Source organism: Taudactylus pleione, unplaced genomic scaffold (assembly GCF_031769625.1).
Source record: "Taudactylus pleione unplaced genomic scaffold, aTauple2 ptg000061l, whole genome shotgun sequence".
Taxonomy (NCBI): Eukaryota; Metazoa; Chordata; class Amphibia; order Anura; family Myobatrachidae; genus Taudactylus; species Taudactylus pleione.
In genome coordinates, this window is record NW_028284463.1 from 3990760 (window position 1) to 4008634 (window position 17875).

Here is a 17875-nt window from a genome sequence, read left to right on the forward strand (position 1 = left end):
TTTGGTCTTGTCTTGTCTTTAAATTTGATAAAGACAGCTAAAATCATGCAGTTTTGATATGGTGTTTTTCACACAGTATTATTAACATCAATAACATTCATGCATACATAGAGCAATGACACAAATGCTATACAAGGAGATTAGAAGAATAGAGCATATCCATGAAACATGCAGTAACATAGCAGTGGATTATAGGAAGGCAGTTTAATAAACTATACAAACCTACAGTATAGAATGTTTTCATGAGTCAAGAAATAGATCAGAGGCCCGAGGCAAATGTTGGTAAATGAACATGGAGCATTAAGTGGAAGCCAATTAAATGATTGGATTATTACAGTAATAATTTAAATAAATAAAAAAATCAGAGACATGGAAACACTATGAAGAACCAGCTTCAAAAATTCCAATGAGATTTTTAAAGTGGAACTAAATACAAACAGCAAATTGCAGGCTTCAGTATTCAAGGCAGTGTAACAGCCTAGTTGAAGCCAATAATTATTGGATTGCATTGCAAGATACAAATGAACATGAGCATCCCAGTAGAGTACTATATGGTACACTGCCTGTCACATACACACAAAGCCCATAATGTAATTGGTGCATTATGGAATTGTCCTTCCCATCCACCCTTATGTTGAATATTAAAAAGGACATGCACAGATTAACAAACCAAGCACTTCAGTGATAGGGACTGCTGCTTAAGTGCTTGGTTTGTTTAGGCCACCACAAACCAAGCTACCAGTAGTTAAGGTATAAATAGTATAGACTAACTTTCAATAACAAGGAGCAATAAAAGTTACAAATTTAGAGCAGTTTTTAAAACAGAATAAATCCACATACACATATATAAAAAAATAATAAAGTTGCACAATATAAAAGTACACAGTAAAAAATGTGTTTATATGTCCAGTAGTAAAAAGATGTGCTGAGAAAAAATTGTATTTAAATAGAACTGTCTAGTGAAAAGGCCAACAATGGGAACAGCCAATTAATTTCCTTGAGACAATGTAAAGTTCAATCGCCTTTAGAAACAAGTCTCATCCTTCTCTCCAGAGAAATACCAGCTGTAATTTTTTAAATCAGTGCCCTTATAAAGTTCCAGTTTAGCAGTCCATAATACATGTGTTATAATACATGTGTTATTAGGAGGAATGCCACAGTCTACTGGGTTCCAATCTTACCACTGCCGCTGTTGGAAGCAGTGAGGGCAGCAGCTTTACTACACTGGAGGGTGCAAGTGATTACCACATTTGCCCAGCTGGTGATCGGGAGGCCTGTTGTTTTCGGCAAAACAGATGTCATAGGCAGCTGTTTAGAGATGGGATATCCCTGTTCCTTAATGCATTTCTCCGCTATTACGGTTAGTGGTTTCTTTAGAAGGTTAGATGGATGTGATCCTTATGGCACTCCTCTCGGTTCATTAAAGGACTTGTATCCAACCCAGATATTCCACTAATTATGTGCACCTGTGATAAGGTAAATGTTATACAAAGAAATTGTCTTTTCTCATTTGGGAAACCTCCCATTATGAAAAATGTCTAAGCACATCTCTATTTGGAATAACCAAAAGACAGTTCATATTAAAACAACATATATCAAATACATGAAAATCAATCTCTGACTAATGGCTAGACCAGCATACTAGATCTTATGCTATACCCAGTTCAAATCCCAGGTTTGTTATTTTCATCTTACTATTGTTTTTAATCTAAAAAACATTTTATTTATTTTATAACATTTTATTATTGTTTTTAGCGATGTTAGATGATTTGATAGTTTATATCAGCATTCATAGTCATATAATCAATCATTTTACGATAATCTTGGTGAAAAAGCTACAGATCATTTTTCCTTTTAGTTCTGTCTAAATTCCATTGCTCAATAATAATACCATTTGATTTCAAATATGTAACAAGGAAGATAAATACTACAAAAAACTGTATATATATAGTATACACAATATCTAGACAAGTCAGATAAACACATCTAATCATATTTTACCTATTTACCTAAGTTCATTAATCAGTCAAGATAATACCCAAAGTAGAGTCCTAATAACAGATTGCAAGCAGATTTCCAGAATTTATGTAAAGTACACCAGCTCTTATATATTGTTTAGTTCCATACATTCGTTCAGACCTAGAGGCAACAATGTTCCTAGAGAGTAGATCCAGTATGTTTCTTTTTTATTGAGAGTAGCAAACCTATCTCCTCTCTCTGTAGGTTTAATCTAGAGATGTGTGCCGACCCTTGCATTTTGGTTTTGGATTTGGATCTCCCCATGTTTTGGATCTGAATCTGGTTTTGGATTTTTTTCCTTGGTGTTTTGTTTTTGTGTTTTGGTTTTGGATCTGGATTTTTTTCTTAAAAAATAAAAAAACAGCTAACATCACATAAAATGTGCCTTTTTTTGTTCCTACAGTATTAATAACCTCAATAACATTTATTTCCACTTGTTTCAAGTCAATTTTGGTTACCTCACAGCTCACAATATTGATTTTTTTCATCTAGTTAAAGGGCCATAAAGTTGCATCCAGCTTGCTGGCTCAAAGCTGATTGATATAATTATTAATAGAGTTGAGGACAGTGCAAATATGATGGTTGGGATACCCTTGAGGATTGAAGGCATGGGCCTTCATAGAGGACAAGGAAGTTGATGGCCTTGCATTATCATGATGTCTGCTGGAGGCAGCTACAACATGTGTTTCTTGGCCTTGCTCTCCTGTCATGTGACATTCCCTCCATATTTTCTGCAGTCTTGAAGCAGTGTCACAAGCACCAATAGAGTAGCCAAGGTGCGGTTCCAATATTCACACGCGTTCAGTCGTGCGCACACAGAAAAAAATATACAAAAGACAGTATTTTTTTTTCGGGTCCAGAACTTGGGCCGAGCACAGATTGGTGATGACTGGAGCCGGGCAGCACTAGGTTGTGTTGCTGTATCTTATGTGGCTAAGCCCAACACGCACACACACAGAAAATAAATAGACAAAAGACACTATTTTTTTGGGGGGGGGGTCCAGAACTTGGGCCCAGAGCACAGATTGATGATGACTGGAGTCAGGCAGAACTAGCTTGCAACTTACGTTGCTGGCTGGATCTTGTGCGGTATTGTGGTTAAGCCTAACATGCACGCACGCACACACAGAAAAATATAAAAGACACTATGATTTTTTTTGTTTTTAGCATGACTTGAGTTGGACTGGATCTTGTGCGGTACTGCAGTTAAGCCTAACACACACGCGCACACAAGGAAAAATATAAAATACACTTTGATTTTTTTTTTACTATATTTTTTTTTTTTTGGAGTCCAGAACTTGGGCCTAGATGGACACAGCACAAGCCCAGATGTATCTGCAGTTCTGCACTTGCCCAGATGGACACAGCAGACATGAAAAACACCAGCCCAGAATGGATCAGCAGCACCTGCCCAGGAAACAGCAGACAGCCCAGATGGATCAGCAGACAGCACATTGACAGTGACAGCACCGTGACCAGAGACCAGAATGGATCAGCAGTTACCAGCCCAGGACACAGCAGATAGCACCAGCACCGCTCCCAGCCCTACACTACCCACCCTCCCTGTTCAGTCTCCACAGCTGAAGTGAAATGGTGTCCATCACGTGGTCCCTTATATAATACATTGATCATAGAGACAAAAGCTCGTGAACAGCAAGATTTCATCTCTATGGTTTTGTCTCGATTTGAGAGATCCGAGTAAGGCGGGAACATCCAAGCCTGCTTGTATCCGACTTGGTTATGCTAAATTTGGGTGGGTTTGGATCTCTGTAAACCAAACCCGCTCATCTCTAGTTTAATCACCTCAATACCCTGAATGCTCTCAATACCCTGAATGCTAAGCATCTTTACATCACCATTGTGAAAGTTTTTAACATATCTGGACACCCTATGTTTTAAATTGCCTTTGATGACATTTCTCCTGTGTTCCAGGAATCTTGTATTTAATGTTCTAATACTGCGGCCTACATACTATTTATATGTTTAAAGTATAACAGAATCACTCTGTAGGAGCAGCTGAAAATAACAATAAGTTGCATAACTTCCTTTTTCATTTTTAACTTTTATGCGCCTGAATTTTATTTGTTTGTTTTTCTATATTAAGCTATTTGTATCTTTTTGGGCTGCAGATCTGACTAATGGCATCACTTAGAAATGTAGGAGATAGAAACTCCAGAAGGAATTTGTTATTAACAAATAATAGAGATAATTATTCCACCTCAAGTGATACAAATGTTCTAGATATGCATCTGCTTTTCAGAAAATTAGGAATATGAATAAAAAGTGAAACTAGACACTGGCTAGCTCATATGATGCTCAAAAAATATTTTGATACCAATATGATCCCTAGAGGATTACAAATCAATAAATCCTGTTCATTTAAGGAAGATGCAGAACTCAAAAAGAGGTGGAATGATACTCTAGATACCTGCTCAATTTCATTAATACAATTGCTGATCTCATATAGAGAAACTAAAGTTTCTGAAATTGCAAATGAAATTGAGAACATACAGGTGTTGTTAAAACCATTTGAAATGAAAGCAGAGTTCAGCATCTTGGATCAGACTTTTAAACAAAAAGATTGAAGATTACGAGAGATTCATAATAACTAATAAAAATAAAAAACTAATAAGAGATAGTTCTGACTATGAGAAAGATCAGTGAGAACATTCAACAGGAGAAATAGAGAACCTTCATTTAGAAATCCTCCCAACAATAAAAATATTATATGGAGTATTAGGGACAGACCGAAATGTATGAGAAAAAGATCTATATCAGATAATCATCTAGGTAGATTCAACTAAAAAAGACAGACATTAGAGTAGACATGGTCCAAACACCTATCTTAATAGGGAAAATGGATTCCATAAATATGAGAGAGATCTTGATCAGGAACCATTTATAGATAAAGGTGCCCACCCAAAGATTAGATCTCAAAAAATCCCTTTACCTCAACTCAAAAGCCTTTTTAGACACACAGTTCCCTCCAATATGGAGGAATCAAAGCAGATTCCAGATCCTAGATCAGGAATCCCCAAAAAGACGCAGGGAAGCTGACCAAGAGGATGCAGAAAGGGGAAGAGAAAATAAATTCAAAAGTTTAAAAAGGATGTAAGAAATAAAGGGATCTTTAATCTATCATCTAGGGCTCTATCAGAGAGCAAGAAAGCCCTAATCTCAAAATGACAAAAATTTGCACCAGCAACAGAACCAGATTTATTCAATCGTTTTGTTGAACTTAATAGATACACTCGAGACTTGTGCTGAAAAATATATTTTGCAAATAAATCTCATAAAGAAACTAATGAATACACAATGTCGATAGTACTTGATAAAGAAGATGATAAATGCATTCAGATTCTGGAAGAACTAGAGAAATAGAGTAATTATCTAAATACCAGAGATAGGAGGAGATAAGTTCGCTACTCTCTGTAAAAAAGAAACATACTGGATCTACTCTCTAGGAACATTGTCGCCTCTAAGTCTGAACGAATGTATGGAACTAAACAATATATAGGAGCTGGTGTACTTTACATAAATTCTGGAAATCTGCTAGCAATTTATTAGGATTCTACTTTGGGTATTACATTGACTGATTAATGAACTTAGGCAAATAGGTAAAATATGATTAGATATGTGTTTATCTGACTTGTCTAGATATTGTGTATACTGTATATACACACACATTTTTCTTGTATATAGCTTCCTTGTTACATATTTGAAATCAAATGGTATTTTTATTGAGCAATGGAATATAGACAGAACTAAAGGAAAAATTATCTTATAGCTTTTTCACCAAGATTATCCTAAGATTGATTATATGACTATGCAAGCCAAATATTAACTATCTAATCATCTAACATTGCTAACAACAATAATAAAATGTTATAAAATAAATAAAATGTTTTTTAGATTAAAAACAATAGTAAGATGAAAATAACAAATTCCTATTAATCCTGGTATTTGAACCATGTATCTCATAAGATCTAGTATGCTGGTCTAGCCCACTGAGCCACAGAAGCTCATTGATTTAATGGAGGTTTTTTAGTTTACTTATGATCTAAAACTATGAAATGGATCTTCAAATGAAGGTCCTTATTATTAGTTTCTAAAGCTGTCATTGGTCAGAGATTGAGTTTCATGTATTTTATATATGTTATTTTAATATGAAATGCCTTTTGGTTATTCCAAATAGAGATGCGCTTAGATATTTTTCATAATGAGATGTTTCCCAAATGAGAAAAGACAATTTCCATGTATAACAATTACCTGATCGCAGGTGCACATAATTAGTGGGAAATCTGGATTGGACACAGGTCCTTTAAATAACTGAGAGGAGCACCATAAGGATAACATCCATCTAACCTTCTGAAGAAACCACTACCCATAATAGCGGAGAAACACGTTAAGGAACAGGGATATCCCATCTCTAAACAGCCGCCTGTGACCTCTGTTTTGCTGAAACAACAGGTCTCCCGATCACCAGCTGGATAAATGCAATAATCACCTTGCTCCCTCTTGTGTAGTAAAGCTGCTGTAAAGCTGAGCCCTCACTGCTTCCAACAGCGGCAGTGGTAAGATCGGAACCCAGTAGACTGTGGAATTCTTCCTAATAACACATGTATAATTATCTGCTATTATGAGCTGCTAACCTGGAAGTTTGAGATATCACAAAGAGAAAAAAAGGCAAAGATTTGTCCTCCTATGTGGCGCACTTGTCCATAATTAAATAAAATATATAAAGTCTTTATTAGATATGCATTAAAACATTCCAAACGGAATACACTTACAGCGAAATAGGATAAAAAGAGGGGGAAACTGTGAGACTATTAGTAAGAAAAATGTGATATTAAAATAACGAAAAGAATCCTGCCGTGTGAGTTTTATTTCATATTTGTATTATCATTCATTTCCATGCTGTATAAACCTAAATTATTTATTTGCAGAGCTTCTGTGTTAATTAATGTAAAATGCGTTTGATTACATTTATGGGAGCGTTACTAAAAACATCTTCACCTCCGATCGATATTTATGTAAATAAGGGGTGACAGTATATCTTCACCGCCAATTAATATTGATGCGGATAAGATGTAGCAGTATATACCAACGTTGTAAATAATTCCAATATAGCTCTATCTAAACGCTATTATATGCTTATAATTCCTTGAAAATGTGTGTCTATTTAAGACATGTTATTTTCATGCGGCTTTATATTACTGCCACCTTAATTCATCATTAAAGATATCGATTGCCAATATCAGTTAATTCCAAATATTAGTAATGATAGTTCTCAATTAAGAGTGCACATTGTCCTGTAACTGGACATTTACCACATATACATAGATGTCCTGTAAATGGACATATAACACAGAAATATTGTAGCGCCCAGTCAACTGAGTGAATAATATATTACTTATGTTTCATTACAATGGTGAGTTGTTTCTAACATATGAGAGCGCCGTACAGCCGCTCGAGTATATTTGCAACAGTGTTGCCAATCACCGTCAGCTCAAATGACATAAGATACACAAAATTTACTATTAAGTTGTCCTGTAACTGGACAAGGCTACAATGCTACAATGCTGCAATATCGTTGCACGAAGTACACACGGCGGGTATACCGCCGACGCGTGTTTCGCTGATTAGCTTTGTCAAGGGATAGTTAGGAGCAGCTACTGAGGCTCCAAAAATGAACCAAAGTTGCAGTCCAGAAATCTTTCCCATATACTCTATTTAATGTGCTTTATTGCACACCTGAGGGAAATGAGATGCCCTCATTCTGGATTAGCACCACTACCTTATTGGTTTAAAAGCATTCAGTCTTGTAATGAATATGCACACTGGTATTAGGCACAATTCCAGGTAGTCCTACAAGTTTTATATACTGTAGTGCAACTTTGGTTATATTTTGGGGCGTCGGTCCCCCTGGATTGCCTTTGTTGATCTGTTTCAGGGCACTGCATTATAACACACTTTTCTTTAATAACACATGTTAACCCTTCATTGTTTGTTTATTTATGTACCTCACTTTTTATTTGCATTCTTTATATGCAGCAGTAGCTGCTCCTAACTATCTCTTTCACACTGCACTTTTGTTACTATGGCGGTGCCCTTGGGCGGCTTAGCTGGGCTAGTTTGGGGGTGTCCTGCACTCTGGATTTGAATTGTAGTATGTTAGGGACCTACCCTACAGAGGTTACCTGGATATGGTGGGTAGTCCCATAACCTTGGCCAAGATTATGCTAAAAACCTCTATTGATTGCAAAATGTTATTGCATTTATATATTATTAATAATTTGGAGTTGCGCACTGGAGATTTGTCTTTTTTCGTGCCTGCAATTAGTCTCATCAGGTAGCAACTCCCATTATATATATATAACAAAGGGTTTATTCTTGGGCCACGGGGAGGTCTAATACATTCACACACAGACCTAGACAATCAAGACAGCGTTTTCAGGCTCACATCGACATTTCCAGTGCTTCTAACTCATCTTATAGTGATCAGGATTTTATCCCAAGAGAGATTTCCAAAAAACCCCCTTTAGGAGTTGTCACTCGTACCAGAGGGGGAAGAGAACACACACTAGAAGAGGGGGCCAAACCGAAAGAGAAAGGAAAAATAGTTTACAAACGGAAAGTATAATTGTTAATTTGTCAAATTGAACAATTACTCCAATTGAGATGAAGGTCCTTAATAAGGGCTTAACATTTGTACCCACCAATAAATTTGAAAGTTTTAGGTGGAAACAAGATTTGTGGTGTTTCAACAGATCACTTAAACTGAAAGAATTTTTTTCTGATAGCACGGCTGCACTTTTAGAACATGTAGATCCGATCAAGTGGAAATCTTCTTTTGAACCTGTCTCTGCTAATCCATCAATTAAAACCTTTGTACGAGTTCTTGACTCAGAAGTAATGCAGACACAAAATAACAAGGTCCAATGCAATTTAACAGCAGAAGAGTTTAAAGCACTTCAAGGGTTAAGCAGAGAGCAAAATGTGGTGTTTAGGCCAGCGTATAAGGGGGGTGCCCTGGTTATACAGGATTTGGAGATTTATAAGTCGGAAATATACAGACAATTGGGTGATGGTGAAGTTTATTTGAAATGGTCCGGTGATCCAACTGTACAATATAAACGGGAGTTGGATGATTTGTTAAGTCAATCTGTCATGAGAGGGTGGCTAAGTGAAAATATGGCTAAGAATTTGATGACTGAGAATCCAGTGGTGCCCTTAATTTATACACTCCCGAAAATACATAAATCCCTGGTGGCCCCTCCTGGTAGGCCAATCATCTCAGCGAGAGATTCTTTCTACAGTCCTATTTCACAATATCTGGACTTTCTTGTGCAACCACTAATACAGAAGCAACCGACGTTTTTGAAAAATACCAAAATGCTGTTGGATAGACTTTTCAGTCTTGATAATTTAACAAATGATCTGAAACTTTGTACAGTGGATGTCGTATCACTTTATACGAGTATTCCCCATGATGAGGGCTCACAAAGCATGAGGGACTTTTTGAGACAAGATGACACATATTCTGGACCACCTATTCCTCTATTTATTGATTTATTGGAAAAAATACTCACAAGGAATTATTTCCTATTTAATAATGAGTATTTTTTACAAAAGAGGGGGTGCACAATGGGGTCACCTGTGGCACCTTCCCTGGCGAACATTTTCATGTTTAAATTTGAGGATGTGTTATTTTTGTCAAATGATAACTTTTGTCCTCACTTGGTCTATTACATCAGATATATAGACGACATCTTGATTTTGTGGTCAGGCTCTGAGGCGGCATTCCATCAAGCCATGGCAGAAGTTAATATGTCTCGTGAACAGATTAAATTCACATATGACATTAGCTCATCCTGCGTGCATTATCTGGATGTGTCAATTGAATGGACTGGTGATCGGTTCAACACACACATTTTTCATAAACCAACAGACTGCAACACAGCCTTACATTTTGGCAGTAATCATCCAATATCCCTGAAAAGAGGATTACCCTATTCTGAAATTTTACGCATCAGGAGGATCACCAATGATGATGATATAGCGGTCGAAGAAATGCATAAAATGAAGACTAGATATTTGGAGAGGGGTTATAACCCCATAGAGCTAGATAAAGCTATGCACAAAGTGATGATGAAACCAGAGAAGATCTGGAAATAGCTAAAGTCAAAGAAAATAAATTGTCTGGGACCATGCTTTTTATTAATGAATTTAATACATCCAGCAAGGTTATTAACAGTTCAGCCAAACGTCTGTGGACACTAATCAACACTGATCCTTCGATTACATCATTGAGGAATTCGAGATTAATGATGGGGGACAAACATGGCAAAAATTTGAAGGAATGGATTGTACATAATGATATTGGTAAGATGAAAAACGATTCACGAGGACAACACTTTTTGCAGAAGAAGCCGGGATGTTACAGGTGCACTGGCTGCACTACGTGCAGTTATCTGGAGACAGGTCATTTTTTCACCCATCCACCTTCAGGCAAGAAATTTCCTATCAAACACATATTGACCTGTACTAGTCGGTTCGTGGTATACCTGATTAAGTGCCCTTGCGGAATAGCCTACGTTGGAAAGACAACATGCACTTTTCGCGAGAGAATGGCACAACATAGGTCCGCTATTCATCAATCGTTGGAGGGCAAAGCGATTGACCAACCGGTTGCTTGTCATTTTGCCCAGTTTAGGCATCCGCTGGCCACACTGAAGTATAAAGTTATAGATCATGTCTTTCAGAATAAAAGAGGAGGTGACCGTGATAGGAGACTGTTGCAGTGTGAAACCTTTTGGATACATAAATTGGAGACTGTGGCCCCATTGGGCTTGAATGAGCATATATCTTTTTCAAGTATTCTAAAGTATTGCACCAATAGTATCATTAAGAGTACTAGAATTTGTAACGGGTGTACTAGATGTTATTGGCCGCTTAGCCCCAGATGATGTCGTCAGGTTGAGTGGTTTTTGATAGCATACTTTTCAGGTGTGTAATAATTTCAGATTTTTGTGATCTGTTTTGCATAACACACAGTATTTCAGTTGAGGATGGATGTGGTCATAGTCTTTCTGACTGCATCTCTAGTTTTGCACTTTGAATCATACCCAGGGATACGTTTCTAGTGGGTCATGTACATTTCTCTAGTTAATTGAGTTTTTTCTGATCTTTAATTTTTTCTTTCTTATGTTTTTTTTCCTCTTTTTTTCTTTTTTGCTTTTATCTCATCTCTATGGTGCTTGCTGGATGTGTTTTATTAATGTTTGTGTTGTTTTTTACCGTAGGAGTGGTGTCATTAAATGATAGGGATTTCATGTTTGGTGGAGCTTAAGGATTGGACACCATTGTTATGTGATGTTATGTGTTTTTAAATGTGGTGTTCATGTATAATTAGTTTGCCCAGGATTTCCGCTACTGCTCGTGGGTCCGTGTTTCTCTCTGCCGACTGGCGTTGTCTAGGAGACGGGAAGAGGGTGACGTCATCCGGCTGCGACGGTGAGGAGGAAACTTCCTAGTCCCACTGTGATGACGTCGGCGGGGAGTTAGCGGACGCACATGGAAGGTGGCGTTTACCGGGCAGACTTGTCTATAAAGGTATGTCATACATGTATGTTGTTTGTGTTCTTGATAAAAGTCCGGAAGGACTGAAACGTTGGACCAGACTTAGTGTCTCTGACTGTTATTTTCCAAAAAACCCACGAGTGCCGCCTTACATCAACTGTCTATATATATATATATATATATATATATATATATTTTTTATTATTTTTTTTTCAGGGTGTGCAGTCCAGAAATCTTACCCATATACTCCATCACTTAAGTACCCTATTTAGTTCAATTAGGGCTAATAATAAACTTCCATAATGATTCCTGATGTCAGCTCATCTTTTTCTGTTTGGCAATTGAATACAGAATAAATTGGGAGCATGCATGAAAAGGTTTTGCTTCCAAAACATGTGAAGGTGGCGGAAAGTCAGGCAGTCAGAACTTTCTCACATAAGCGAAACTAACAAAAATGGCCCTATGTATGTCTGATATCTAGTGATCCAATATAAAGTGTTGCAAACCCTTTGGTCCTTGCAAAGTGAATAAAACACGTGATCTACAAGTCCAACATGCTAATCACTTTGTTTCTTCTCCAGTAGTTAATTTAGGGAATCGACTGACTCAGGCTTGCAGTGTCTGAACTTGCTTATACCCCTTTTACACCAGAGCAAAAACCTGAGTTTTGCTTGGGTCTACTCGGGTCGCAGCTCAGTGTAAAAGGATCCCTGAAAAATAACCGGGGTCAAGTGACCCAGCAATCCAACCCAGGTAGCTACCAGGGTTGGGCCCAGGATGGACCCAGGTAATGGTGCAGTGTAAATGGTGTGACCCGGGTTATCCGACATGGGTCATGCCTAAAATTAGCTAATTGGTGGATGTGGAGCAGTCACCTTCCTCTTTTTATGACCTCACAAGTTTAGCAGGGCAGACCTGGGTTCAGTGTGAACAGGGCTGACCTGGGGGTAACCCAGATCGAAGGTGCAGTGTAAATGGGGTTTGAACTGGGTCTTACCTGGGTTGGAACCATGTCCAAAAACCAAGGTCAGACCTGGGTTTTTGGTGGAAAAGAGGTATTAATTGGTTACAATTTCAAATTATTTCAGTAGATTGCATAAAATGGAGAGTATTATCCTCTCTGCTGGACAAAGGAACAATACCCCCTCTCTCTTATCTCATGGCTAGTTTACATTTTAATGGGTTATTGTTGTTCCTCCAGTTGCTAAAGCATATAAAGGTTGAATTACACCTGGCTAATATCTCTAAAGCTGCATACACACGTAAAGATTTTCTGTCCAACAATCCAACTAGTTGATTGGTTGGAATGAAAATCTGGTAACATATGGGAGTAAATGATGATCAGCAGTTTGCTCCTAAATGCCAGAAAAAACAATGAAAATGGTCGTTAGACAAGTTTGTTAAGTGTTTGATCTAAACAATTTGTTCAAACAACAGTTTTTGTCCATTTTCCGGCATTTGGGAGCAAATTGCTAATCATCATTTGCTTTCATACCTTACCAGATTTTCATTCCAACCAATCAACTAGTTGGATGGTTGGACAGAAAATCTTTACGAGTGTACCCAGCTTTACTTCAGTTGATGGCATGGCTAATGGAACTGTTGTTGCAGCTGCTGCAATCTTCTACATGTGGTTTGCTAAATGCTGAAAATTCAGACATTTGTTTGGGTGGCAGTCAGCATCAACCAGCACGCACCTGTCATTTTTCACAAAATTCTGATGACCAAGTTTATTATGTGCACAAAACATGGTACATGTTGAAATTGACTTATGGTGCATACACACGATCAGATTTTTCCTTCAGATATGAACGATAACGATTTAAAAATCGTTCAGTCGTTCATATCTGAAGGAAAATCGTTCATATCTGACATGCCTGAACGATGGACGATCAACGATGCGCGTTCCTGTTTGTCAGATAACGATATCTGACATCTGATGGGTTTGCAGTCAGACTTGGACGATTCCATTCATTTTAATGCAGTCAAAAATCGTTCAATCGTTCAAATCGTTCAAAACTTTGGTCAAATCGTTCAAATCGTTCAGATCGTTTAATCGTTCAATCGTTCATCTGACAAATCTGACAAGTCTGACAAATCTGACCGTGTGTACACTCCATTAGTTGTAGAGATGTGCTCCGACCTCATGTTTGGTTCCAGATTCATCTTCATGTTTTGGTTTTGCAAAACCACCCTCATATCATTATGTCATTTGGATCTGTTTACATGCAATCCAAAATCCGAGTTCAGTTAAAATTTGAGTTCCAAACAGTGGGAAGTTCCAAACCAGGACTCAGCTCGACTCTGTGCCTTTAAAGTGATTCCAAACTCAGACTCGGTTTGACTCAGAACCATCAGGGGGCCCATTTATTAATGATCGCATTTTTGCAATGCGATCAGGGCATCCAGTACCGCCCATGATCGCATTGCAAAATGCGATCATACCGGCTGAATGTATGTAACGGCACATGCAGGGAGACAGTCTCCGAAAAGAGCCCATCCCTGCAATGTGGCCAGAGTGCATGCAGGACTGCTGCGCATGCGCAGTCCCGCGAGCTGCACATGAGCGGCGCCCATTGCCGGTGGAGGGATCTGGGAGATCCCTCAACCGGCTGAAATGCGGTAAGTCCCCATAGCCTACAGCAGCTAATGGTATCTTCAGATAGCATTAGCTGCTGGGGCCAATATCGGGAATGCGAAGCATTCCCGATATTGATACGTTTGGCAGCATCGCATTCCCCATAGAAACCTATGTGGGAGGCAGCTGCAGGCGGAAATGGAGGGATCACAGCAGGTATCGGAGATACCTGCTGCGGTCCCTCCTTCATTCATCCGGGGGATACTTAATATTTGAGGTAAACCCCCAAAAGCAGGTGTTTTTGGGGAATTTACCTCAAATTAACTTTGATAAATGGGCCCCCAGATCTAATTGTTATTAATTCTCTGGGAACCTGAACCTGCACATCTCTACTTAGTTGTAATGATTGCAAAATGCTACTTGCATTATCGGAAATGACAAATCCTCAGGAAATTCTTAGCAGGGTAATCCACTTTTCTATCACATCCCTGAGTTTTTCCAACAGATTGACACTAGTATGCCTCTTAATGAAGCCGGTGATATAGAGAGTACAGATGTGTCCACATACATTTACAGTATCTTCTGTGTACTACAAGTCACATTAAACATAACACGTGAGCACCATATGACTCTGTAGTACTGGGCATCTTTTCATGCAACTTTTTCCCTTCAAATGCATCTTATTCACTTAGCGATGCACAAGCAGCTTCTGCTGATTAAAATGATATGTGGCATTTCTATATTCTGTGAGAGACTGCTGGTGTATGTACAAGCAAAATGCTACGTTACAGTGTCAGAGCCGCTGATCTTGTAACGTACCATTTTCCATGCAGATACACCTGCAGTTGCACACAGAATATAGGCATGCCACATATCATTTTAATCAGCAGAAGTTGCTTGTGCGTCCTATTCACATCACTGTGCAAATAAGTTTTGTATGTTAGATCCTGATGTTGCTACTGAATTCAATACATCCACCCATTGGGCTGTCAGTCATGTAATCTCTAATTTGACCAGTACCACTTGTCCACATATCAGTCATAAAGTGGATAGTCAGTGCAAGGACATTCTCCAGGCCTAGAATAATTTTTTTTAACCATACTTGTACAGGTGAGGAATTGTTGTTCTGGTAAAGCAAATTTAAGATGAATGTGGGTAGCGTAGACACATGCCCTTTTATTAATTGTCTAAAAAGATGATTTAGTGATCTGCTGTGCAACAGAATGGTGGCTGTCATACTTAAGTTCCTCTTGCAAATAATACAGTACTAGTCTTCTTGGTCCTTTTAGTGATGAGGATTCATCTCCAGCAGCAGCAGCAGCAGCCCAAACACATGAGGATTCTTCTTGGGAATCCTGGATAGGGGAGGAATTAGTTTGTCTTTGCAAATTGGATGCAGGAAGACTACCTGTGATCATTAATTAGAAGGTTGATGATAAAAGTGGTATTGGTGGTAGAGATAGCATGTGCTAGGTAGCTTATGCTGGATTGTTGTTGTTATTTTAATGGATTTTTCAAAATAATTTACATGAACTTGCTGCAGATGATGCAACAAGGAATACGTGCCTAGGTGGTTAGCATCCCTAGCTACTTATTTTGGCATCACAAATTTTATAGATGGCTTGACTAATGTCAGGATTTAGGAAAAATATATTCCTCACATAAGGTGGCTTTCTTGGTCTTATGCTCTGGCATGACAATGTACTTCTTTATATCATTGGCAAAATCTGCTGCAACTGGTGGCTGAATTACTTTGAAACAAATAACATCCTCCTCCTGAAGTTTATAATTTTCTTCTTGTCCAACAATTAATCTTCAACACCCTCATGATACACAAATATCCCCCTCATCCAGTTGAATCCTCTATTTCTATGGCATCATCATTATTTTTACTACTGCTACTCATCCTCACATTTGAAAAGGGTGCAGAAGTAGTAGAAGGAGGCTTCTCTAGGAATACAGTGTCCGAAATGTCAGATTCTCACATAGCACCCATGACCACCCTTATGCTTTCCTCGGGGATCAGTGAAGTTTGTGAACACACAATATGTTCTTCAGCCTTAGTGTTGTTTTTGTGAACTAATTTTCCATTTGAAAGGTGACCCCTCTAGTCTCAGAGCAAGAATGTGTTGCATGCAAAGTTATAGAAGATGTCTGACTGTGTTTGGCCTCAGCTTCCACAATTTTCATTCTAGTGCATGAAACATCAGTAGCAGGACCACCACTCACCAGAAAAGGCATTGGTCTGTGCCTCTCCTTCACTTCACTGCGTATGTTGTGTGACATTTTGGCAATGTTACATTTTTCAGCAGTAAATTTTCCCTTTAGAGTTAGAGGTGATGTTTTCTTTAAGATTGTGAAATACTGTACAGATTTGAGGTGCCCTTTATTAAACCGTCTTTCTACTTCACCACCTTTAGTAGATTATGACTAACAACAGCCACAGCACTAGTACTGGGTTGCTCTTGCTCTTCTATTGACTAATCCATAATTGTTTTTTATTTTTACATCAGGACAGAAGTAAAGCTAATGTTGTGGAACTTAACTGCCACAAAAACTAAGTATATGTACAATGAGGTAGAGAAAGGCTGGACTATTACCTTTACAGTGCAGTTTTATTAAAAGAATGGAGATTTTTTTTGACAACAGCAACATTTGCAGATGATGGGGGGATAACACCGCACACAGTAGCTTCAACTGAAAAAAAAAACAATTAACACATTTTTAAAAATGCCTTTACAAAATACTGGTATTTTTTTCTATGCACCAGTAACAGAACAGGTCTACTTTGCAAGAAATATTTTGGTGTGCAGGTGATGGGGGGATAATATGCACACAGTAGTTGACACTTAAGAAGAAACTGTACAATTTAAAACAAAATTATTTATTTATTAACAGTTTCTTATATAGAGAAGCAAATTCTGTTGCACTTTACAATTTGAATGAACATTAACATTTTACTGGTTGTAAAAGACATACGTAAAAGACATACATAAAAGTAAGAGGGCCCTGCTCACAAGTTTACAATCTATAGGGAAATATGTGTTGATACATACTTCAAATTGGTCCAGCCCGATTGCAGATGTTCTTGGTTGGCTGTATAATCCAATCACACTGGCCTAGGGTTAGGAGGATGTTAACCCTAGTTGGCCAAGGGTTAGGATGATGTTAAATTGAAGAAATAGAAGATGTGATATGTGTTTACTATTAAAAGGGAGTCAGATAGGGAAGCTGTAAAAGTTTATGTGGGCGGCCCTGGAATCTGATAAGCTTGTCTGAAGAGGTGAGTTTTCAGAGAATGCTTGAATGTTTGGAAACTAGTGGAAAGTCTTATTGTGCATGGGAGGGCATTCCTCAGGGCGGGTGCAGCCTGAAAAAAGTCCTGCAACTGTGCATGGGAACAAGTAATATGTGGGGATGAGAGTCGCAGATCTTGTGCAGAGCGGAGATGTCGGGTTGGAAGATATTTTGAGATAAGTGAAGAGATGTATGTTGGTGTGGTTTGGTTAATAGCTTTATGTGTGAGTGTAAGTATTTTAAATTGAATACGGTAGAAGACCAGCAGGCAATGGAGGGACTGACAGAATGGATCAGCAGATACTGAACGTTTGGTGAGAAAGATCAACTTCACAGCTGCATTCAAAATGGATTGTAATGGGGAGAGCCTGTTTTGGGAAAATTAATTACAAAACACTG